The 26,598-nt window shown below is 42.9% G+C and overlaps 1 long non-coding RNA gene across 2 annotated transcripts; it reads right to left on the bottom strand.

The window, feature by feature from the left end:
• Window positions 1-2,778: 2,778 nt before the first annotated feature.
• LOC148684541 (uncharacterized) lies at window positions 2,779-12,204 on the bottom strand. Of its 2 annotated transcripts, XR_015945878.1 has the most exons (4): window positions 11,985-12,204; window positions 10,861-11,030; window positions 8,609-8,729; window positions 2,779-4,169 (listed from the first exon to the last, which is right to left on the bottom strand). It is a non-coding gene; the product is annotated as an uncharacterized LOC148684541 (long non-coding RNA). The 2 variants fall into 2 exon arrangements; XR_015945877.1 differs by lacking the exon at window positions 8,609-8,729 and having other exon boundaries at window positions 11,985-12,203.
• Window positions 12,205-26,598: the final 14,394 nt, after the last annotated feature.

Here is a 26,598-nt window from a genome sequence, read left to right as displayed (position 1 = left end):
TGCTACTTTTGTATATATATATAAAAAAATCTGGGGGTATTAATTAAAGTATTTAATAATAACATTGGAAGCCAAAGGAGCAGGATATGTTTTTTAGTAACAAGGAGGAACTTGTGTGATTCATGTATATTGGAAATGTATACAATTTTTAAAGCTCTGTTGGGAAATGGTTTGATATTAATATTTGTGGGACTAGCATTGTTCAGGTTCCTTATCATAGCTGTAAAGCATTGGTAATCTTCAAAAATTATAATTATGCATGTCAGAGAAAGTAGATGGAGGAAATTTTTTCTCCCACTCTCATAACACGAGAACTCAAGGATATTTAATGAAGCTGAATGTTGGAAGATTCGAGACATTCTTCCAATTGGAACACATTCCCCCAGGAGACGGTGATGGCCACCAACCTGGATGGCTCCAAAAGAGAATTGGACATTGAGAAAAACAATTACAAATTTTTCCTGTATGCAACAATGGGGGTGAGACTGCTCATTGCAAAGTTGTGGAAACAGAAACAACTTCCAACCATAGAGGAATGGCAGCAGAAAGTGCTGGAATATGCGGAAATAGCCAGATTAATGGCAAGAATCAGATATCAGGGTGATGAAACATTTCTGAAAGAGTGGAGGAAATTTATGGAATACATTGATAAAACGAGTGGCATACACATTTACAAGTAAAGTACCCTAAAACCTCATAGCGGAATGTAAAATTCTAAAAGAAGAGAGAGTTTTTCTTTGACCTAACAGTAACTAGTCAGTTTGAACTATTTAAAGAAGCAAGCGGTAATATATAGGGAAATTAAGGGTTAAAAATTTGGATAAAATAAGAAAAACAGAAAACTATCCGAAAAGGGAAATAATCAACGCAAAATATAAGGAAGACTAAAGAAAACAGAAGAAAGAAGAAGGGAAGTTGATGGGGGGGAAATAAGGGATAGGGTTATATCTTATTTTCAGGGTGTATAATAAGGCAAATATAAGTTCTCTCTTTTTTTGTTTTTTTGTTTTATTTTTTGTGATATAAGTCTTTTATTTGTTTTGGCACTGAATGTAAAAAATGAGTTATAAGTTAACAAAGTGAAGGCAAAATGTAACTGAAATGTAAGATTATTTTTTTCTGTATGTGTAAAAAAATTAATAAAGATCATAATATAAAAAAACAAACAAAAGAGAATTGGAGAAAAGGATGCTGGATTGGATGGGCCATTGGTCTGATCCAGCAGCCTCTTCTTATGTACTTGTGGTGAAATTGAAGTTTTTCAAAATGAGTGTCAGGAGATTGTCCCTCCGTAGGATTTTTGAGCTATGGAGTTTGTAGAACTATGTATTCAAAGTCTTGGGAAAGGGACGCAGGTGGCGCTGTGGTCTAAACCACTGAGTCTCTTGGGCTTGCCGATCAGAAGGTCAGCAGTTCAAATCCCCACGAGGGGGTGAGCGCCCATTGCTCTGTCCCAGCTCCTGCCAACCTAGCAGTTCGAAAGCACACCAGTGCAAGTAGATAAATAGGTACTACTGATAGGAAAGCAAATGGCGTTTCTGTGCGCTCTGGTTTCTGTCACAGTGTTCCGTTGCGCCAGAAGCGGTTAGTCATGCTGGCCACATGACCCGGAAAGCTGTCTGCGGACAAACGCCGGCTCCCTTGGTCTGAAAGCAAGATAAGCACTGCAACCCCATAATTGCCTTTGACTGCACTTAATCTTCCAGGGGTCCTTTACCTTTACTTTTACCTTTACCTTGGAACAGCATAAATCTAGGAGCAAGACGAGAATTGAACTTTGGGGCTGTCAGTGAGTACTGTATATTCCTGCATATAAGACTACTTTTTAACCCAGGAAAATCTTCTCAAAAGTTGGGGGTCGTCTTATACGCCGGGTCGTATTTCCTTGTACGGCGAGTATATCCCAAACTTTATATTTTAGCTGGAAAAGTTGGGGGTCGTCTTATACGCCCAGTCGTCTTATACGCCGGAATATATGGTACATGTATAGCCATGATTTGAGTGATTTATTGAGGACTGCAGTCTTATTCCTTTGCACTTTTTTAAACGAATCATTGCTGATTTTATCAATACACTCATATTCTGAATTAGCTGATAGCATTTGATATGAATGGATTAAACACCATTAACCTTTGATATTTCATTATACAGTCGGCACGCTTGAATTCTTCTCATCCCAACTTCTCGGTTATTTTCTTCTCGGTGGCGTGTGTTTTTGTTGCATTAGCAACTCCACAAGCGGCACATGTTGTGTGTTTGGTTTTGTGTGTTTTTTGGTGTGGCATATTCAACGTTAGTAACATTGCAATCACATAAGTCAAGTTCCAGCTCTTCTGCTGTGTACTCACTTGGCTAACAATACTGGTGGCGTTGACTAAGTGATACCAAAATATCTCATGCTGTGGCCAGTTGCTATATGCGTGATTAGCAAGTTTTTGCTCAGCCAGCACAGCACACACAGGTGTGAGCAGTGCCTTCTGGGAAAGATGTGACCTCATACTCTTATTTGGAGGAGGCCCTCTGTGGTTGAAATTGAATCTCTCACCTGTTAGGTCCAGAATAGATGCATTGACCATTACTAAACTGTGCAGAGAGGGCATCTCAAATACTTTCCAGCCGAGGAACATTTGGCCATATCCTCTGTGCACTTAGATGGGTGCAGTCCCTTTAAAGTTTCACGGGTTCTCTATCAGAGGTTTAGGTCACATGCTATTTTGTCTTCCAAAGAAGAAAGTGACAGGAGACCAAACTTAAGTCACATGAGCAGTGGACTCATAAGCAGCAGATCTTGTTGACATTCAAGTGTTTTCCATTATACTGTCTAAGCATGAGACATAACAATCATGCATGAGAGAAAGCCAAGTACCAGAAAAATAGTGTTTCTTTCACAATATAACATCAATCTCCCCACCTGCGATTAATAATAATAATAATAATATTTATACCTCACCCATTTGGCTGGGTTTCCCCAGCTGCTCTGGGCGGCTCTCAACAGAATATTAAAAACATGATAAAACATCAAACATTAAAAACTTCCCTAAACAGGACTGCCTTCAGATGTCTGGTATTCAAAGGGATACTGACCCCAGCAGTGAAAGCAGAACATAGTCATTTTGGAAGAGATATGGAGCAGTGCAGATATTCCACAAGTACTGTTGTGCTCATGTCCTGTTTCATCATCATCATCATCATCATCATCATCATTATTTGTACCTCACCCATTTGACTGGGTTGTCCCATCCACTCGGGGTGGCAGCTACCAGCATATACAGAAACATAGTAAAACATCAAGCATTAAAAACAAACAAACACGTATACAGAACTACCTTCAGATGTCTTCTAAAGATTGTATTTACCTCCTTGACATTTGATGGGAGGGTGTACCACAGGGCGGGTGCCACTACCGAGAAGGCCCTCTGCCTGGTTCCCTGTAGCTTCATGTCTTGCTGTGAGGGAACCACCAGAAGGCCCTCAGAGCTGGACCTCAGTGTCCGGGCTGAGCAATGGGGGTGGAGACGCTCCTTCAGTTATACTGGAACAAGGACGTTTAGGGCTTTAAAGGTCAGCACCAACGCTTTGAATTGTGCTCGGAAACCTAGCGGGAGCCAATGTAGGTCTTTCAGGACCGGTTTTATATGGTCCCAGCATCCGCTCCCAGTTACTATAGGCACCATGAGCTTCCCATAAACATCTGGTTGGCCACTGTGAGAAAAAGGTGCTGGACAAGACAGGCCAATGACCTGATCCAGAAGGCTCCAGATGTGATGCACTCCCACTATTACAGGCCAAATTTGGTTTATTTCCAGCAAAACTGGTGTGTTTTGTTAACTAAACTTGAACAGAAAAAGAAGATAGGGCAATAGGAAACGTCAATAAGAGAAAGCCCAGTTTATTGCTAAAAGCTGTGCACTCGAAAAAGTAACATTTCATCGGCGTGATCCATATATTGTTCAAGGAAGTTCCTGGCAGAATACACAAACTTTCTTTACAAGTCACTGAAGCTCATTAGCTCTCCTCGCACACACTTGCCATCTGGCTGCACTTATGAGATATTATTGCCAATGTGCCTCACAGTCTGTGACAACCCTCAGTCTGTAGATGAAAACGAAGTGGGACCTTATGCCATCTAATTTCTCTGAAACAAGTTGGCATCTTCTGATTCAAATGCCCTGTAGGGGGAAAAAACACTAACATTTTCTAATGTTAATGGCAAGCAAAAAAAACAAATGCATTATGTTTGTTTGTTTTCTTCATTCAGAAGGACACTTAACCACGGGAACAGCCCAAGACTGGGAAGGTGGCATCCCCTCCCAGAGTGGTGCATGCTCTAGTTATCTCCCGCTTGGACTACTGCAATGCGCTCTACGTGGGGCTACCTTTGAAGGTGACCCGGAAACTGCAATTAATCCAGAATGCGGCAGGTAGACTGGTGACTGGGAGCGGCCGCCGAGACCACATAACACCGGTCCTAAGAGACCTACATTGGCTCCCAGTACGTTTCCGAGCACAATTCAAAGTGTTGGTGCTGACCTTTAAAGCCCTAAATGGCCTCGGTCCAGTATACCTGAAGGAGCGCCTCCACCTCCATCGCTCTGCCTGGACACTGAGGTCCAGAGCCGAGGGCCTTCTGGTGGTTCCCTCACTGCGAGAAGCAAAGCTACAGGGAATCAGGCAGAGGGCCTTCTCAGTAGTGGCACCCGCCCTGTGGAACGCCCTTCCATCGGAGGTCAACTACCTGACATTTAGAAAACACCTAAAGGCAGCCCTGTTTAGGGAAGTTTTTAATCTGTGATATTTTAATGTATTTTGGTATTTGTTGGAAGCCGCCCAGAGTGGCAGGGGAAACCCAGCCAGATGGGCGGGGTATAAATAATTAATAATAATAATAATAAATATTCTGTTTTACAACTTAGAATACTCAGTTAAACATCCTTAAAATATCAATGACTTCCCTTCTTCTCTGTTATGTACTGAGCTGAAGCATAGAACAATAGGATCCAGAATCAGCAGTCTGATTGGTCCGCAGGAGTCACCCAATCCAACTCCAGGTGGTAGTGAATCCGCAACCTGATTGGCCTGCAGGAGCAGCCAATCAGGCGGCTGGCAGAAGTCAATCCACAAACTGATTGGCCCACAGGTGTAGCCCTGAAGTAGCGAATCACGCAAAGCCCATTGTGTAAATAATGTATATAAGCAGATGGTTTTGGGAAAAGGCCATCCTTCTCTTCTTCTCCTTGATGACTACGAGCTGAATAAAGAGCATGAAATTCACTCCGAGTATATTTCACTGGGGACGATCTTTCCATGGTTAATTTGGCATATCATAAATTCCTGCATATTTTACATGAACTAAACCATTCGGTATTCCATTATTGCATCCATCAAAACTTACACTGTTGAATTTATCTTAATGCTGCCAAACATCCCATCCCAGTTCTGCATACAGAAGCCAACTGGGCTTGCTGATGCATCTTACTTTACGTATAGCATCCTCTGCCACATCTGAGGCAGCACATTAGAAGGTCATGTGGCAACAGAGGGAAATGGCTGGGGCGGTCAGAATTACTTCTGCTGGCCCTGAGAATCCGCCACCTGAGGCAGTTTCTTCACTCTACCCAATGGCAGGGCCAGCCTTGCTTCAGCAAAATGAAGCATTCATTTGAGTGTGTTCCCACGGACATTTCTTGGTTTCTCTTATTTCAGATAAATCCTTTTAATACACATTGGAATACTGCAAATGTAAGGGGGGAGGTTAGCTTATGGAGGAACACAGCTCAGGTGTTCAATCTGGCCTCCAGTGACTTTTAATGTTTAATAGATTATTGTGTTTTATTCTTTTGTTGGAAGCCACCCAGAGTGGCTGGGGAGACCCGGCCAGATGGGCGGGGTATAAATAATAAATTATTTATTTATTTATTTATTTATTTATTTATTATTCACAACAGGCTCCCAGTATCATACCCTCCAACATTTCTCTGATGAAAACTAGGATGTCTAATTCCATCATCACCATAATTTTATTATTTATACCCTGCCCATCTGTCTGGGTTGCCCCAGCCAATCTGGGCAGCTTCCAACACATATAAAAACATAATAAAACATTAAACATTGAAAAACTTCCCGATACATGACTGCTTTCAGATGTCTTCTAAAGGTTGTATAGTTACTTCTCTCCTCGGCTTGGAACTTGCATAATTCCATACCCTGCAACATTTCTCTGATGAAAATAGGGACATCCTAAGGGCTTTAAACGTCAACACCAACACTTTGAATTGTGCTCAGTGTAGGTCTTTCAGGGACATCCTAAGGGGAAATTGGACATTCTGGGATCAAATCAGAAACTGGGACAGCTTCTGTAAATCCAGGATTGTCCCTGGAAAATAGGGACACTTAGAGGGTGTGCAATATAGCTCCATTATTACATACCTCAATCTGCAATTCTCAATCCACTTACCAGAGTAAGTCCCAGTGAAATCTGTGGAACTTTGTAGACCTCTATAGCAGGGGTGGGAAATCTGTGACCGTTTGGATGTTGCTAGACTACAACTTCCATCATCCCTGGCCATTGACTCTGCTGCCTGGGGCTGATGGGAACTGCAGTTCAGCAACATCTGGCCAGATACAGGTTCCCCACCAGTCATGCAAATGGAGAAAGTGACCAAGGATTCTTTAACTTCCCCCACAGTAGCAGCGGGGTTGCCATCAGAGTTGTTCCTTTACATACTTCCTTCCATGAGGATCTGCGATTGTTTGAGAGAATCTGCACAGTGCGCCATGGGCGTACCCAGTGAGGGGCAGAGGGGGCAGCTGCCCCCCCCCGAAGCAATTTTTTTTTACCGTCTTTTACTTTTACGGACCATAACCCGCACTTTCCCCCTCCGAAAACTGAAGGGGGGAAGTCGCTGCGGGTTATGGAAATCGGGCTGTTTCCGCCCCCTCTGCGGCTGCAGCCAGTGAAAGGAACGGGGGGGGGGAGAGAAGCAGCCCAAAATCGGGCTGTTTTTGCCCCCCCCCCCCGGCGACTGCAACCAGCGACAGAAACGTGGGGAGGGCAAGAAGCAGCCTGAGCTGGGGAGGGGGGCCAGACAGGAGCTCCATCCTTCCTTCTATCCTTCCTTCCCCCCTCTTTCTTTCTTCCTTTTTCTCTCTCCCTCCCTCCCTCCCTTCTCTATCTCTCTCACCACTTCCTTCCTTCTCTCTCTTCCCTCCCTCCCTCCTTCCTTCCCTCTCTCTTCCCCTCTCTCTCCCCCCCCCCCAGTTTTGATCCTGGGTACGCCCCTGCAGGGCGCTGACCTCTCTGCAAATGCCAGGCATGATGTTTCTGTGTGAGACAGGCTCGACATAAATATTAGAAGTCTGGCAACCTTGCCTAGTAAATGGAGCAATACTTTTAGCCTGGTGCACTTCATAGACTCTTTAGCTGCAGCTTCCAGCTCCATTTCCCAACTCTGCAGAATCCCCAAGATGAGGAATATGTCCTCGAAATCGAGACTTGGGCAGTCATGGCATAGCTCTCACAACTCCTTTATATTATTACCGATCAAGAGTTCTATGAATCTGATGGCTCCTTAAAGAAAGGAGAGCGGTTGGGAGATAAAGTAGCAACGTACCTATTTCATTTTGTATTCTTTGGCCCAAATCCATGCACCGCAACACACATCACAGACAAGACACACTTTTACCCGTTTTCCTATGCCTTTGTGCATTTTTAGCAACCAATTGGTTGCTTCTGGCCATGAATGTGCTTCCTGGCAATGTTGACTACCGGTAGATTGGATGAACAAAACTTGAACCTTAGGAAGGATCATGCATGTGATAAGAGTACTGCAAACCCGCATTCACTTGCTGGATCATCACTGGAAGAAGCAAAAATCACCAGTGTCAAAGCAATGATTTTTCAACATCAACTTCGTTGGACTGGTCATGTCGTACGGATGCCTTATCATCATCTTCCAAAGCAACTACTATATTCTGAATTTAAAAATGGAAAGTGTAACACTGGTGGTCAACAAAAGAGGTTCAAAGACTCTCTCAAGGCAAATCTAAAAAAATATAATCTAAACGCTGACAAATGGGAAACACTGGCCTGTGAGCGCTCCAATTGGAGAACGGCCTTTACCAAAGGTGTCATGGACTTTGAAGACGCTCGAACTCAGGACGAAAGGGAGAAATGCGCTAAGAGGAAGGCAGGCTTGGCAAACCCTCACAATGATCAACTCCCACCCAGAAACCTATGTCCCCACTGTGGAAGGACATGTGGATCCAGAATTGGCCTCCACAGTCACTTACGGACTCACTGTTAAAACCATGTTTATGGAAGATAATCTTACAAGACTACGAGTGGAAGAAGAAGAAGAAGAAGAAGAAGAAGAAGAAGAAGAAGAAGAAGAAGAAGAAGAAGAAGAAGAAGAAGAAGAAGAAGAGAGGAAGAAGCCAGCCCACAAAGTGCCGCAGCGACAACATTCACTAGAAAGGCTTACAGCTATTAACGTGTATGCACAGAACAGGACTCACGAAAATAAAAGCCTGAAGACAAGTTATCATTAGTCACTGACACCCACTTAATGTTCTCGGGCTGTCACAGAGTTAACCATGCAGTCACACGTACCAGACTGTGGAAAGAATGTTAGAGATGGAGGAAAGGTCACTATGCGAAGGCTCACTCGCATGCAGTGCCTGGTGCTGGCTAAATGACAACGTCTCCCCAGCTGACCTCGCAGGCAAATTTCCTGAATATGATACAGAAATGAATCAATTTATTTGCTGGTTCACAGATGGACCTGTTGATTTTTCGGAAGTCCTGCCTTATAAGCTCCTGTTCTGTGGAACGGATCCATCGCTGATGAAAAGAAGAAACTCATCATTGTCAATGTGAATATATTATTATTATTATTATTACTACTACTACTACTACTACTACTACTACTACTACTACTATTATGTGGGTTCTGGCACCTCTCAGGTGGGCACCATTGCCGTTCTCAGAGAACGAGTGAGATGTTCATGGTGAGTTCTGGCACCTCATTTTCTAGAAGAATAACACTTATTCTTATTCTTATTCTTTCCACTTATATACTGCCATTCATCCAAAGTTCCCAGAGTGGTATACAACATTAAGAACATAATTTACGGAGCATAACAATAAAAACATAAGACTATAGCATAAGAATAGATAGCCTAAAAATACAAGAAGCGTAATAGGTAAAAAGGTAAAGGACCCCTGGACGGTTAAGTCCAGTCAAAGGTGACTACGGGGTTGCAGTGCTCGTCTCGCTTTCAGGCAGAGGGAGCCAGCATTTGTCCACATACAGCTTTCCGGGTCATGTGGCTAGCATGACTAAACCACTTCTGGTGCAACAGAACACTGTGACAGAAACCAGAGCGCACAGAAACTCTGCTTACCTTACCTATTTATCTACTTGCACTGGTATGCTTTTGAACTGCTACGTTGGCAGGAGTTGGGACAAAGAAATGGGAGCTCATCCCGTCGTGGGGATTCAAACTGCTGACCTTCTGATCAGCAAGCCCAAGAGGCTCAGTGCTTTAGACCGCAGCACCACCTGCGTCCCTAAGAAGCATAATAACAGTCCCCCCCCCACACCAACACACATTTAACAGGCCATAGATTATTTAATGGTGGAAGGCCTAGGTAAATAGGATGCAATCTTAGCCAAAGAGCTGGTTCTGTGCCGTTGATTTCATTAGAGCTTTAGCACTTCACATCTCCATTTGATCCAAATGTAACCTGCCTTTCTCTCTTTCATTCCTATAATGGTACCTGCTTTGCATTACCGTGATTCCAGACCCTCCAATTGTCCCTATTTTCCAGGGACAGTCCCAGATTTACAGAAGCAGTCCCAGTTTCTGATTTGATCCCAGAATGTCCAATTTTCCCTTAGGACGTCCCTGAAAGACCTACACTGGCTCCCAGTACGTTTCTGAGCACAATCCAAAGTGTTGGTGTTGACGTTTAAAGCCCTAAATGGCCTCGACCCAGTATACCTGAAGGAGCGTCTCCACCCTCATCGTTCTGCCCAGACACTGAGGTCCAGCTCCAAGGGCCTTCTGGCGGTTCCCTCACTCCGAGAAGCAAAGCTACAGGAACCAGGCAGAGGGCCTTCTCGGTAGTGGCACCTGCCCTGTTGAATGCCCTCCCTCAGATGTCAAAGAGATAAAGAACTACCTGACATTTAGAAGACATCTGAAGGCAGCCCTGTTCAGGGAAGTTTTTAAATGTGTGACATTTTAATGTATTTTTAATCTTTGTTGGAAGGCGCCCAGAGTGGGAAACCCAGCCGGAAGGGCGGGGTACAAATAATAAATTGTTGTTGTTCATTAAAAGAGTCCCACACTATAATTAGTTTCATAACTTTTATGGGAGGTGCTAGATTGTCCTAGATCAACCGGAATCAAGTTATATGAGGGTAAAGGTCTTAGCCAGTTGATTACAAGTCCCTTGAGATGTTTTTAATGATGTCCATGTGCAGTCTGTCCTTAGACAGAATTCTTCTAATTCCTTCCTTATCTTTTTTTATCTATTGTCTGCAACACTTTGTCTGAGACACTTGGTGCTGCAGGGTTACTTATCATATGGTTAAATGCCTCTCAATACTTTCCTCAACCGAATGTGTCTGTACGGCACAGAATGTGCCCAAATAATTGCTTCTAAATTAGTTCGTCTTGTACATTTCTCCATGATGGCCATCTAAATATTCATAATTGAAGTCTTTATTTTGTTTTGTTTTTTTGAGACACACACAGAAAAACATGGCTGTGCTTCTTTATCTGTGGTTTCACTGCAACTCACGTCATTGTTCCCTGGGATGTTCATTAAAGAATATCACTTGCATCATTACATACCTGTATCTATTGTGTTCCAAAGAAGGCCAAAATTACAGAGGGGCCTCTGCACAGTTTCAGGATTGCTAGGTTCCAATAAAATTCTTTGTGATCTTTCCCCCCTTCCATTTGCTCTGGCCACCAATAAATACTTTGGGGTGAGGATCCGGCGAATGGAAGTACATGGAAGGCTGTGGAGTAAAACAACAAGAACAATAATGACAGCTAGGGCTTTTTTTCCCTGGGGGTTCTCAAGGGTATAAATCAGTGCTTTTTTGGGGGGTGGAGGGATACACATACCTCTAAACATTTTGTGAATCTGACTTTGGCCTCATTGAGGGGCAGTATTTCAATATGAAAGAAGGGACCCAGGTGGAGCTGTGGGCTAAACCACAGAGTCTAGGGCTTGCTGATCAGAAGGTCGGCGGTTCGATTCCCTGCAACGGGGTGAGCTCCTGTTGTTCGGGCCCAGCTCCTGCCCACCTAGCAGTTCGGAAGCACATCAAAGTGCAAGTAGATAAATGGCGGGAAGGTAAACGGCATTCCCGTGTGCTGCTCTGGTTCGCCAGAAGCAGCTTTGTCATGCTGGCCACATGACCCGGAAGCTGTCTGCAGACAAACGCCGGCTCCCTCGGCCTATAGAGCGAGATGAGCGCCGCAACCCCAGAGTCGGACACGAATGGACCTGAAGGTCAGGGGCCCCTTTACCTTTTATTTCAATAGGAGTAGGAAAATGAGAGTGCCCCTGAACATTTTTTTAAAGAAAAAAAGCACTGGTATAAAGTACCGGCAACTTTTTATTTCCAATGTTAAAAGTGTGGCACTTACTGTAACACCTTCATGGTGAAGTTGTTTCCTAAAAAGAAGCACTGATAATAGTTAACTTAGAAACTGATGTAATAATAATAATAATAATAATAATAATAATAATAATAATAGTTTTATATGTCGCCCATCTGACTGGGTTGCCCAATCACTCTGGGCAGCTCCCAACCAAAATTAGCAAAAACACAAACATTTAAAACCTCCCTGAACAGGGCTATCTCCAGCGGTCTTTTTTAAAATCACACATCTGTCGGGAGCGTATTAACTTGCACAGGTGGGACTACCGAAAAGGCTCTCTGCCTGGTTCCCTGTAACCTCACCTCTCGCAATGAGGGAACCACCAGAAGGCCCTCGGAGCTGGAAGGAAGGAAAGCAGAGAAGGTTCCCCTCTTTCACATGTGGCTACACTGTAATAAAAGATAAATAAATAGCTAATTATATTCAAGCTCCCACATGAATCACGCTGTAGTAAAGGAACACTGTGATTCCACACAATGGCTTGGTATGGAGACATAATGTTCTTGCTGCTCTGCTATTATACGTCAAACTCACATGCACTTTTGAAAGTTAATACCTAATTTGGTAGACACCTGCTGACAGATTGTCTTCGTTCTGCTCCTAAGACATTAGTACAGCTTGCTGTAGGAATTTGCCTGTTTGTTTGTTTGATTTGTTTCTGCTAAGATCCCCCTTGTATGCTGAGCGATTGCATAGGTACTGTAGCTTAGCAAAAACAGAGGACCTCACTGCGGGCGGCAATGGAGTATGCAAGATGCTCTGCTCTTTATTTCATGGTTTGCGTTTCTGCCTTCAGAACTGCAGGCCTGTCAATGAAGAAGACGGAATTATTGGTGTGCGTTTGAAAGTCCGCAATGCAGATAGCCCACGTACCTGACTCAAAGTCGTAGTCTGGAAGCAAAACATTTCGCTGCATTATTGTTGTTGTTTAGTCGTGTCCGACTCTTCATGACCCCATGGACCAGAGCACGCCAGGCTCTCCTGTCTTGCACTGCCTCCCGCAGTTTGGTCAAACTCATGTTCGTATCGCTGCATTATTAGTTTATCATTTATCCATTACCTTTTACATTTGTATACCGCCCTATCCCCACAGGGGCGATTGCAACATAAAATCACAAAATACATAAGCAGAGCCAATGCCAAAGAGATTGCTCCTTTTCTTAACGTGGAAGGTCTTTTCATATATGAAGCTTTTTTTTAAAAATAAAAATATTTGGTTTAACAATACCAAATGAATATTCACACATCGAGATATCTCTGAATCTCCTGACTTTCCCCCATCCCCTCCTTGGGTCTTATTGCAAACGTTTTCAACTGCATATTATTTTGTAATCCATGTTTTATGTTTGTCCATATTGTCCATAGTCGGGCATAGGCAACCTCCGGCCCTCCAGATGTTTTGACCTACAACTCCCATGATCCCTAGCGAACAGGACCAGTGGTCAGGGATGATGGGAATTGTACTCCCAAACATCTGGAGGGCCGAAGGTTGCCTATGCCTGGTCCACAGTGATTGTTACATTACAAGTGTTATTAAAATCCTGCTAATGTTTTCATCTGCTTATAGTGGTCTCCTAAGTATATTATGATACGCGGGTGGCGCTGTGGTCTAAACCACTGAGCCTTGGGCTTGCTGATCAGAAGGTCGGCGGTTCGAATCCCCATGACGGGGTGAGCTCCCGTTGCTCGGTCTCTGCTCCTGCCAACCTAGCAGTTCGAAAGCACATCAAAGTGCAAGTAGATAAATAGGTACCGCTCCAGCGGGAAGGTAAACGGCGATTCTGTGCGAATCAAACCTAAACCCAGCACTGTATATCAATAATAATAATAATAATAATAATAATAATAATAATAATAATAATAATTTATACCCCGCCCCTCCTGGTTTAAAAACCGGGCTCAAGGCGCGTAACAGCAAATATAAAACATTGATTAAAATGCGACTTAAAAACAGTATAAAATACGACATAAAATACAGCATCAATATAATATCAATAAAATTCAAAAATTCAGAAGTCATGGGGGGGGGCGCGGAATGGAACCCAGTCAGTAGACATCAAATGATCACCAGGGCTAACTGGCCAAGTTGGTCCTACTAGGGCCAGCAAGGAGACCAGGGAAGAATTTTCGTACACTGCAACTGAATGAGAGTGCTTTTGCTTAAAAGGCCTTGATATGCCTTTAAATATTGCAGCTTTTCATGATTGCTGCTTCTGGTGAAGTGCCATAATTAGGAGCACATTTCTAAATCTCTGCTTATCACAGGGCATTTGTTTCTATAATTGTGATACAATGGGAAATTCAGCGTTCCATTGCCCCTGAAACCCACTGTCTTCTCCCTTGGTAGCAGCCAAATAATTCCACCGCTTCCTGGTGACACGGAACATTTTTAACCTACATTTCCATATTAACCTTGTAATGCTTTCATACTTTTCAGCAGAAGGAACTGCATGGCATGCAAGGTTAATTGGGGCGGTGTGGGGGGGGGGGAGGAATATACCCTATAAGACGGAGAACAGGCTGAGAAATGAAGGTGAAATGTAAATGAACCTGAAATATACTCGGAGTCCTGTAATGATTTCATGCTCTTTATTGCAGCTTGTAAAAAAGTGAATGGAATGCCCCCCAAACCTCGGGCTTTTATATACATTATTTACACAATGAGTCCCAGCTGATTGGCTGATTCTGCTTCCCTCCTGGAGCTGGATTGGTCTTTGATTGGTCTTTTCCTGCAAGCCAATCAGTTGTTGCATTCTGGGATCCTACTTGCCTATTGTTCTGGGATCCAAGCTTAGTGCATAACAGAACCCTCCGCTCTTCCTTTCACACCAGAAACCATGGGTCTCCCACCTGCCACAAATAATAATAATAATAATAATAATAATAATAATAATAATAAATCCTTCCAGTAGCACCTTAGAGACCAGCTAAGTTTGTCATAGGTATGAGCTTTCGTGTATCTGAAGAAGTGTGCATCCACACGAAAGCTCATACCTACAGGGCCGGCTCTAGGGGTAGACTCGGTGGCGTGGGGCGCCAGGGTGCCGGGCCGGCAGGAGGGCGCTGCGCGGTGAAGCTGTGCGGAAGCCGCGCTGCGCCTGACGGAGCAATCTCCACGCCACGGCACCAGGGCACCCGACCGGCTTGAGACGGCCCTGCATACCTATGACAAACTTAGTTGGTCTCTAAGGTGCTACTGGAAGGAATGTTTTTTTTTATTTTTTTGTTTTGACTACGTCAGATCAACATGGCTACCTACCTGTAACTACTACCTGCCACAATTAATTATGTGGTGAATAGTGCTGGGGCAAGAAATTGTACAAAGGCAAACTTCACTCCCTCCTCCTAAATAGCTAATTCAGATATTCTGCTCCTTGAATAATAACCATGGTTTTTTGCAGTGCTTTTTTTCTGAGGGGACGCAGGCATACACATACCCCTGAACATTTTGTGAATCTTTGTGCTTTTCCCCATTTGCTGTATTTATTTGACATCTTTTCGCAGGGCCTGCAAGACGGAGCTGTTCCGCCTGGCCTTTGGGCTGGACTCAGTCTGACCCCTATGTTTTCCTCCCTTGTGGTTTTGATTTGGGCTACTTTAAAATGAGGCTGCATTTTTTAAATTTTAAACTTAAACTGTATCTTAACCCGTATATTAATTAATTTATTTTTCTTTCTTTTATGTCTTATTGTAATTTTACTGGTGTCAGCCGCCCAGAGCCCGGTTTTGACTGGGGAGGGCGGGGCATAAATAAAAATGTATTATTATTATTATTATTATTATTATTATTATTATTATTATTTCCCAATTTGAACTATAAAATGGAGATTTTCTTGAGTCAAAATGAGAGTACCTGCAAACATTTTTTAAAAGAAAAAAAGCATTGGGTTTTTGTAATGTTTTAACAAGGTGATCCCAGCCTCTTTTACTACTGAGTCTCCTTAATGTCATACCCGCCAACATTTCTCCGATGAAAATAGGGACATCCTACATCATCATCATCATCATCATCATCATTATACCCTACCCATCTCACTGGGTTGCCCAAGCCACTCTGGGCAGCTTCCAACATATATAAAAGCATAATTAAATATTAAACATAAAAAACCCACTTCCCTATACAGGGCTGCTTTCAGAAGTCTTCTCAAATGCCTTGGTACTCAAACACCTTGGTTCCCAAACACCCCAAACCCGGAAGTTCTGGTTTTCGAACATTTTTCGGAAGCCGAACGTCCGGTGCGGTTGTCGGCTATTGTTTCTGGGGCGCCTGCACCAATCAAAAGCTGTGCCTTGATTTCTGAACATTTCAGAAGTCAAACAGACTTCTGGAACGGATTAAGTTTGGCGCTTTTGTTTTTGCTATACAGTGGTACCTCGGTTTATGAACACAATTGGTTCCGGAAGTCTGTTCATAAACTGAAGCGTTCATAAACTAAAGCGAACTTTCCCATTGAAAGTAATGGAAAGTGAATTAATCCGTTCCAGATGGGTCCGCGGCGTTCGTAAACCGAAAATTCATAAACCGAGGTGTTCATAAACCGAGGTTCCACTGTATATATTTTTGAATTGTTGTTTTTGAGGATTTTTTGGTTAATTTGTTTTTGTGACTGTTCAGCCTCTGATTGATTGTGTGACTGTGGAAATGGCTAAAAGCCCCCCATCCAAACAATGACTATCATCAGTGGAGACAAGAAAAAATAATAATTTTTATTTTATCTACAATACTGTCTTATTTATTTTATAGTACAGTACATTGCTTATTGTTTTCATTTTATGGGCTCAATGGTCTCGTTAGATAGTAAAACTCATGTTAAATTGCTGCTTTAGGAGTTGTTTTTCATCGCATGGAACGGAGTAATCCGTTTTGCGTTACTTTCTATGGGCTTGCCTTGGTTTTTGAATGCTTTGGTTTTTGAATGGAGTTCCAGAACGGATTAAGTTTCAGAACCAAGGTACCACTGTATAGTTACTTATCTCCTCAGCTCGGGGTCACATTACTCCATACCCTTCAACATTTCTCCAGTGAAAATAGGGACAGCCTAAGTAAAAGCGGGACCTTCTGGGATCAAATAAGAAGCCGGGAAGGCGCCTGTAAATCTGGCATTATCCCTGGAGAAATTGGGACACCTGGAGGGTGTGTAATGTTAAGGAACAGAGAAGCAGTAACCTCAGTCTCTGAACAAGCTTTACAAAACTCTTTCCAAAATCCATGGCGAACTCCCATTGGTTTTAATGGAGCTGGCTTCTATCCTAAAACTGCAAATTCTAACCAAACATGCTTGGAAGGAAATGGCATTAAAATCAGTGAGACTTTTAATTAAATGAGTCTGTGGTGGCACTGAGTAACCTCAGCCAGAACCCATTTTCTATTATGCATACGGTTTAACAGAGAATTTGTGTGTGTGTGTGTGTGCTTGAGTGTGTGTGTGTGTGTTCTGGCAAAGACAAAGGTTGCATCAATCTAGCGAGTGACATTTCCCCCCATACAAAGCTTTAAGAAAATTCCAAAATCAGTATTTCCAATTTATTCAAATTTTAGCAGCATTCCCCTAAGAGGCTTCGCTTAAAACATACGGTACATGACAGAATTAGATCGCAAAAAAAACAAACCCGAATATGAATGCATGAGGAACTGAAATTGTTTTGGGTAAAAAGTGGCATTAAGATGGCCATTTTTGGGTGCCAGAGTAGTAAAAACATAAATAGAACAAACAGACTCATGTTGATAGTAAAAGCTGGTGCTGTGTCACTTTTTCCTAGCCTCCAAAAGATTTTTGGGACTAATAAGTACTTTTTTTTAACTGAACCTAGGTTAGAAACCCATGTGGCCCAGGTACAAAAGCAAGTTATCCTATAAATAAATCTTACTTTTCTACAACCGCTGTACAATTCCCGTACAAATATATGCCATCTTAAGGTTCTTCATGGCTTTCTGGTTCCCATAAGTGTGGGGTGTAATTCCAACCTCCATGTGACTGATGTAGGCCTATTTAATTCAGTTCCTTGGATTTTGTGTTGCATGTGCATCGCTGGGCTGGGCTGACTAGGAAAAAATGCATATGCTTCTTCACATAAACCCCTTCTCTCTAAGGCAGTATTCCTTCAGTGTGCATTAGCTGTGCACTCTAGCATAATTATGCCCAGAGCAGGCCTTAGGGTCAAATGATCAAGTTCCCCCATCTTCAAAGTGCTCAAGAAATTTGGGACACAACTACTGAGAATGCCCAGTGGCACATCTGTCTACCCTGATGCCCATCTTTTTCCCCAAAAAAAGGTTAATGGGAGACGACGATTAGTTGCCTTACTCATGGAAGCAAACCAAAGTGCCACGACATAAACGCTAAAACCAGTAACTTTTTTAGGTGCCGAAATCCCAACGGAGCAGATAATATATATATTTTCTAGTCTTTGTTCCAGATTCCAGCTTTGTGGAACAATATTTCAGGGGAAAGTGGATTTTCTAAAAAAAAAAGACAAGAGCTGAATCCTAGCTTGCTGCAGACATGTGGACTGGATTTTATTTTTATTTTTTTGGTACCTGTTGTTTTTCCTAATGGAATGTGTGGCGCTTTTTTTTCTTCCTTACTGAAATGGGATGCGCTTCAGTCAGTGGAATTAACCTTTTCAGCTGCATGTGTTCAGGAGCCTATAGGAAAAACTAGTATGTGACAAACGTTTCAAAGGCAGGGAAATCCGTCACCCCTTGGGGTGGGGTGGGGTCACATGACCTGTTGGACCTTGGTCTGGAGATGTTGCTTCTTGAAAATTGACATTACCCTTTCTCTGTGGCGCTGTAAAAGTGGAATAAAGGGTATCAATAGAATGCTCTCTTTTGGTATATGATCACGGAAAGGAATTCTCACTACTGTTTTACCACTTACAAGGATTGTGGGATAGGTTTTAATTGTCTAGAACTTGACTTTAAAACACTGTTCCTGAACTTGTGTTTTTATTATTATTATTGAAATAGGGAAGTTTTTTTCATGTTTAGTTTGTGTTTGTATTTGTATCAAAACGAAAACAAAATTGTTGTGCCTTCTATTTATCTCTCATTCCAGTCTTGGCAAAAAACAACAACAACAACAATAATATTGCTTATGTATGCAACCACGGCTGTGTGGATATTATTTGCTCAGAGATGGAAAGAGGGTAAAGTCCCTGCCAGAGGAGAATGGCAGATCAAGTTGATGGATTCTGCCAAAATACCCAAAATAACTGGAAGAATCAGAATTCAGGAAGACCAAAAATTTAATAAGGAATGGAGAAATTTTGTAATCGTTCTTAAAAAAACCACTGTAAACAGTTAAAATTGTTAGTAGGATTGGAATATCACTTGTAGTTTAATGGTTAATTTTAGACATAATGGAGGTGTAAAAGATTTGGATTATTATAAAAGATGCAGGAGGAAATGATTAAGAATAGGACCTACAAAGGGGAGGATGGAAGACCAGGAGATTCCTTGGAATCTTGTTTTTATGGTGTATGTTGGATATGTGATTGTGAAACTTTAATCTGAAAAACCAAATACAGTGGTGCCTCGACTTACGAATTTAATCCCTTCCGAAGGCACCTTCGTGGGTCGAAAAATTTGTAAGTCAAAAAGTGCCATTGGGAACGTGATTTCCCATAGGAATGCATTGGAAATGGAAAAAATTGTAAGTCGAAAAAACCCTATCTAAAGCCGCTGCGGTTTCCGTTCAGATGTCGAGAAATTCATAAACATGTGGCCATTTGCCCCATTCGTAAGTCAAAAAAATCGGTTGTCGAGTCGTTCATAGGTCGAGGTACCACTGTAAATAAACTTATAAATATAAAAACCAATATCTTTTTGCAGATCGGTACCGTCGCATGTATGTTCACCTTCACAGCACAGGTTGCACACCTCTGTTGCAAATTCCCCACAAGCTCCATGTAGATGTTATGCTAAACGTGTTGGGAAACGGAGTCTATGGACCCACTCCGACCCATATGCACCTTATTCTGCAAAGGAGTAACATTTACACAGCAAAACAGGTCCCGATGTGCCGTGGGCAAGACGCAGATAAATTTAACCAAAGTTGCTCACGGACCAGCAGAAGACTCAGGTAATATGGCGCCCTTTGTGGGGCCAAGATTTGACAGCCCAGCCCTCTCACCACCTTCCCAAAGTACCAGGTTTTGGGAAGGAGGCCTGAGGGCTCCGGTAGTGTCCTAGAGACCTTCTGCCTCCTTCCCAATGCTGGGCAAGCGCTAACCAGGCTTTGGGAAGCAAGCGGAAAGGCGGGGGAACCAGTCACACTTCCCCAAATTTGCCTCCACACAGACCTTGAAATCCATCCCCCACTTCTCTTTCATGTCCTGTTACAGAGCCTTTTTTATCTATATAATTTTGTCTTTAATTGGCTTCTGCAGCCAATCGGAAGCCGCGGAAGCCCCGTCGGATGTTCGGCTTCCAAAAATAGTTCGCAAACCGGAACAGTGACATCTGGGTTTGCGGTGTTCGGGAGCCAAAATGTTTGAGAACTAAGCTGTTCGAAAACCAAGGCATGACTGTAGTCCTATTCTGGGCAACGGCACCAAGCCTACTTGGTTCTTTGTCGTCATCTTACCGTGCCGCTTGTCTTTATTTTCATTTATTTGCTGGTGGAGATTTTGGCCAGGCGGCATCCTCTGATAGATGGCCCTTCACAGCAGTTCCACAGCTGTTTTGGTATATAGTTGGCATAACTACTTACAGCCAGTAACTATTCTGACCTTTTCGTGCTAAGCAAGAAACGGTGTTACATTCCCCACAATTATGATGATGGTTCTAATATTTGGTAGGAAAACAGGCAGTTGGTGTATTGCCTTGTGACAGGTCTATCTTCAGCTATTCCGTTTTTCCTCTCTCATTTCTTCTTCTTATTATTTTAACAAAGTAATAATAATAAATAAATGAAAATAAAAATCCCCGAGACCATGCCATTGTAACTATCCAACCTCCCCAAATTTCAACGCCTCTTGCGAAGCTTTCCGTTTTAACGGTACAAATTCCTCTCTCGTTTCTGGTGGTTATGTACAATAAGCAGTTTCTCTCTCTCTCTCTCTCTCTCTCTATATATATATATATAATTTTTATTGATTTTAACTTTTAACAACATAGAATAAAATGAAAAACAAGATATAAGAAAAACAGAAAAACAGAAAAAGAAAAAACAAATAAATCGAATACATTGGCTCGTTTGAGCGTACTTAACAATAAGCTCTCGTTTACATAACAATTAAATTGCCCCCTTGCCAATTCTTAACTCCTTCGACTTCCTCCATTCCCCCCATCCACCTTTCTATTTTTGTTACTTATTTAGCACTTCTAAATCTTTATACCATTCTTTCTTAAATTGCACATTATGTATCATTATTCTAATTTCCTTTACATCTCTAAATTTCTTTACTTCGTCATACCTTCTAAATCTGGAAAACTAGAAAACATAAAAACTATTTTTCATATTACAGTATCTTAAATCCTTCTCCTCAAATCTAAATTGCTTCTACCGCCTCTTTTTACTTCCACCTCCTTTAATAATTATTTTTGATTTTATAATTCTTCTCCAAATAAATTTTAAACTTCTTCCAATCTTCTTCCACCAACTCCTCACTCCGATCCCGGATTCTCCCAGTTAGTTCAGACAGTTCCATGAATTCTATCAGCTTCATCTGCCAATCGTTGATCGTAGGGATATCTTCTGATTTCCAATTCCTTGCTAGCACAATTCTCGCTGCTGTTGTGGCATACAGAAAAAAGGTAATGTCTTTCTTGGGCAATTATTTTCTTGTGATACCAAGTAAGAAAGTTTCTGAGTTCTTAGCAAACGTGTTCTTAAACACTTTCTTCAACTCATTATAAATCTTATCCCAGACAGAAGCTCTTCACTTGGGGACAAGTCCACCACATATGATAAAAGGTTCCTTCCGCTTCTTTACATTTCCAACATTTATTATCCTTTTTGTGATAAATCTTAGCCAGTTTCACTGGGGTAAGATACCATCTATACATCATCTTTAACATATTCTCTTTTAACACATTACATGCAGTAAATTTCATATGACTTTTCCACAACCTTTCCCAGTCTTCCACCATAATATTATGCCCTATATCTCTTGCCCAATCAATCACAACCGATATTGTTTGTTCATCTTTCGTATGCCACTCCAACAAGAGATTATACATCCTTGAAAGATTGTTAACTTTAAAAATCTCTACCAATATATAATCCTCCTTCCATCTGCCTTCTTACGGTGCTTCGCATAATGCTGCCTTCAACAGAGAGTCTCTTGAAACACCGTGTGCACCATTTAAGGCTTAACAACATTAGACCCTGGCAATTATTCCTCATGGAAACCGCTGGTAATATTAATCTTTCCCTCATGCTGCTCTTCCAGACAATGCAATGTTTTCCCTATAAAATGCACAAAATGTTCTTCTCGAACATGGCATTCACTAGACCCTTCACGCCTCTTGAAATTCTATTTACTAAGTTCTCCCTGTACCTATAAAATAAGTATAGGCTGGCTTTAAATTGTCTGTAAGCCTGACCTGCATTATTTCCATATAATTACTAGCCTCTTCAATACCGCAAGCTTCCGGGCATGGCAAAGTTTCTCTCTCATTCTTTACTACTAGTATAGAGTTGGCAAGGTCCGTGTTAATGTTAACAGTTATTATTAGTATTTCAAAAGCACACGATGTATATTATCTTAATAATCCTTTCAGCTTTGCGGATGGGAGGATAAAGAGCAGGGAACAGGAGGGCAGTTTATGTAGACACTAGTGAATTAATGGCAACAAGGGGGGGATGTAATTGTGGTCTTTGTGTTTCACACATCTTGCTATCCTAGCTCAGGGGAAGGCAACATGGTGTCTTCCAGATGTTGTGGACTCTGAACTCTAGCCAACGTGGTCAATGATCAGGGATGCTGGGCATTGGAGTCCACAAGTTTCGTCATGTGCTGATTTTCAGAATTTCAATTTGAATTTTTGAAATCATTTTGGAATCACAGCTGTCCATGGAGGCACAGGTCAATTCTGTGTCCAGAGCAGCTGTATGCCAGCTCCATCTGGTACGCATGCTGAGACCCTACCTGCCTGCAGACTGTCTCACCAGAGTGGTGCATGCTCTGGTTATCTCCCACTTGGACTACTGCAATGCGCTCTATGTGGAGCTACCTTTGAAGGTAAACCGGAAACTACAACTAATCCAGAATGCAGCAGCTAGACTGGTCAAGGGAAGTGGCCACCAAGACCATATAACACCGGTCCTGAAAGACCTTCATTGGCTCCAAGTACGTTTATGAACACAGTTCAAAGTGTTGTTGCTGACCTTTAAAGGCCTAAACGGCCTCGGCCTCCACCCCCATCGTTCTGCCTGGACACTGAGTTCCAGTGCCAAGGGCCTTCTGGCGGTTCCCTTGCTGCAAGAAATACCATTCAGGTTGGCTCATGTGGAAAGTGGGGTTTAACAGAACAAAAATGCACAGGCACCTTGAACCTTAGTACAACATTCTGCCACCTCACGGTAACTTTTGCTCCAAGCTGAACACATCTTAGCAGCCATATGCCCTTGGCTGACAGCTGCTTAAACAGCATCTTTTGGCCAGCGGTAAAAAAAAACCCACCGTCTAATGGGCAGCCATATATGGCTAGCAGGCTGTATTCACTGCAGTCACTCAATTCGCACCCCCAAAAACTACTCACTAGGTGGACAGAGTTCTTCGTTATATGGGTTTGCCCTTCCCCCCCTTTTTTTAAATATATTTTTTATTAAATTTTCTGTTTTACAATTTAGAATACTCATTTAAACATCCTAAAAAGATCAATGACTTCCCTCCTTCTCTTTCCATGATTCATTTTGCATGCCTTAAATCCCTACATATTTGACATAAAGTAAACCATTCAGTATTCCATTGGGAAGGAGTTTACACCATACTGGGAGGATCCCCCAATATGCAACCCCCAAGATAAAAGATGCATGGATTTCCACCTGCTGACATCGTTCAGTTTCTTTTTTAAAAAAAAAAACCTGCAGCCATAGCAAGTTAACTTTTTTAAATATAATTTTTATTAAATTCTCTGTTTTACAATTTAGAATATTCATTTAGACAACCTTAAAATATCAATGACTTCCCTTCTTCTCTTTCCATTTTACATAGCAAAAATCCCTGCATATTTTATATAAACTAAACCATTCAGTAATCCATTATTACTTCCATCAAAACTTATTTACACTGTTGAATTTATCTTAACGCTGCCAACGTTTTCAAGTGTACACGATTCCCCCCCCCATATATTCAATAAACATTTTCCAATCTTCTCTAAACGTATGTTCTTCTTGTTCTCTTATTCTATATGTTAAGTCTGCAAGCTGCACATATTCTTAAGTTGCCATTCTTCTTTAGTTGGGAACTCGCTCGTTTTCCAGCTCATTTCCCCCCCCCCTTTAAATGGGGGGAAAGGCCATCCTGGAAATATAGGGCAAGGGTAACTCTGAACAGAATGTCAAAACAGCCAGCTCCCCTATCTGATCCCATGAAAAATATGTGGGCAGAAGCCACTGAAGATCAGGTGTCAGATCTCTTTGAAGCATCTGAAGAATCAGCAAAAAGACAAACAACTGGCCAACAGTTGATAAGTATCATAGTAACAACAGGAGTTAATTTTTAACTCGGGGTGGGGGGTGTTGGGTTGGGGGGGGGGAAGCTGTGGCAAATCATTAGAAAAAGCTTTCTCTGTTTTAAAGCAAAACACTTCAAGCTCATCCCTCGGGGGACGTCCACATCCTGGTGGGTGGCACAAGAACAAGTTTGAGTTTTTTGTTTCGCCTCTGACAAATGTTATGAAAAATGTACCCCAAAATGCGTTGCCTTTTAAGAAGGACAGACGCGGGTCGGAAGCTCCAAAATTTGCACTAGGTTCAGCTCCGCCGGGAAAATGACAGAGACCACACGATGCTGTCAGGAAAAACAAACTGATCCCTTTATTGCAGAATGCAAAGCTACAGCTGTAGGGTCCCTGCCTCTGGAAAGAAGGAAGGAACCCCGGGAAATGGTGAAGTCCCCCTATATACCCTCCTGTTCATGCATGGAAATCTCTGGACTAGGAGGGAGGGGGAGACAAGGGCGACGGGTGGGAGATCGGATTAGCTGGGTGCGGAGATGACTTTTCCTTTCAGATGGAGAGATGTCAATCTCTCTTCTCCTGTCGTTGATGGTGCTCCCTGTTGTTTGGCAGGAAGGGCAATCAGTCGAGATGGGTGCAGAGGTGGGGCAGTTCCTGGCGATTTCCATGGGGTGGAAGTCCGCCCGGCAGTGTTTTCCTCCAGGCCATGGAAGGGTGGGCTACGTTGAGGATGGCAATTTATTTGAATAAAGTTGTTCCAGCTAATCCCTCTATTGTCCGTGTGTCCTTGAATGGGTATAGGGTGGTAGTAGGGCAAGGTTCAGGTGGGTTGGGATCATACAGGGTTCATACAGAAAATATACCTGGAAAACATACCTAATGCAGGGATTTCTAATTAAAAGGTAGCAGTCCTGACATATACAGTTCTAAGATATAAAACAGCAATTCTAATACAGAGGCAGCGGATAGAGATTTCATGGTAAGAGAACATATAATAGGCTGTATTATTAACTTGAGTAGAAAAGTTTAACTTTGGATTTGGGCGGTTTCCCCCTCCCCCTTCTTCTGGAAACATTGTTTTGTTCTGGACGGAGGGGAGGTGGAGAGGGGAAATGTGTGAGTTTATGCTAACTGTTGTGCATATGCAGATCCTTAAGCCTTCCTTCAGGCAGGGTCGCGTCCTAGCTGGAGGGGTGGGGAGACAGGGAAGATGGCATTGAACAGGATTCTGGGTATTGCAGCTGTCAAATTCTGTCACCCCTCTCTGTTCATTAATAATGGTGTCCTGCAACCCCCCCCCCAATATGATTTTATAACACAAATCATACACAAATTTGTTAATGCGAGCCTAAGGAAACGTTGAATTGTTCATTTCAATCTATTTCACGCAGGGTTCTCCCTCTATAACTTGTTTGGTTTGAATTTTAGCTGGAATATTCCCAGAGGCATTGAAATGGACGCAGGGCTGGCCCTAAGGCAAAGCTGGGTGGCACAATGCGCCAGGGCGCTGGGCCGCCAGGGGGTGCCACGCTGCTGCGCCCGCCAGGCAGCCACGCTGCGCCCACAGCAGCCGCGCAGTGGAGGCCAGACGCGCCACCTCCCCACATCAGCTTGCTGCCCTCGTCCGCCTCCACCATACCGAGCGGCGCCCAGAGCCTCCATCCCATCAGAGTGCTGTCTGCCCGGAGGGGCCCTCAGGGCATGGAGACGGGAGCTGCCGAAGCGCCAAGGCCCACCATGACGCCCCCGCCAGGAGGCAGCCGGCCGCTGAGGGTGAGCCCCGGAGCCTCCGCCTCTTCCCCGCTATAAAAAGGTGAAACGGTGTGTGTGCACGCGCACCGGAGGGATCTTTGAATGTAGGAGGGAGCGCCGGAGGGATTTCTGAACCAGGGCGTTAGGGCGCCAGATATCCTTGAGACGGCCCTGAATGGACGGATAGTATGTGATCACGACACTGTTTGCAGTGTCTAAGGGCTTATCTGCACCAGACGTATAATGGCCGCGACAGGTGAAAGGAGGGCCACAAGAATGACATGGGAGACTGGTATTGTGTTGAATTAGGCCACAACTTTATTGATTACAACTTTACTGAATGTGTGGGGGAAAGTGGTGGGACGAAGGCAAAACATTTCAGACCCACGCCTAAAAAGTATAGAACAAGCAGAAAACCTCTCAGACCTGCACTTTCTAGACAGAAATGTAGATGAGCGCTAACAGTCGTAATCTTGCACCCCTACGGTGGTCAGGGAAAAAGCAGCAGCTAGGGCGCTAGAAAACCACTTCCC

Source organism: Zootoca vivipara, chromosome 9, assembly GCF_965207765.1.
Source record: "Zootoca vivipara chromosome 9, rZooViv2.hap1.1, whole genome shotgun sequence".
In the NCBI taxonomy this organism is placed as follows: domain Eukaryota; kingdom Metazoa; phylum Chordata; class Lepidosauria; order Squamata; family Lacertidae; genus Zootoca; species Zootoca vivipara.
Note: the sequence above shows the minus strand (reverse complement) of the source record. Positions and strands in the feature narration are given on the sequence as shown.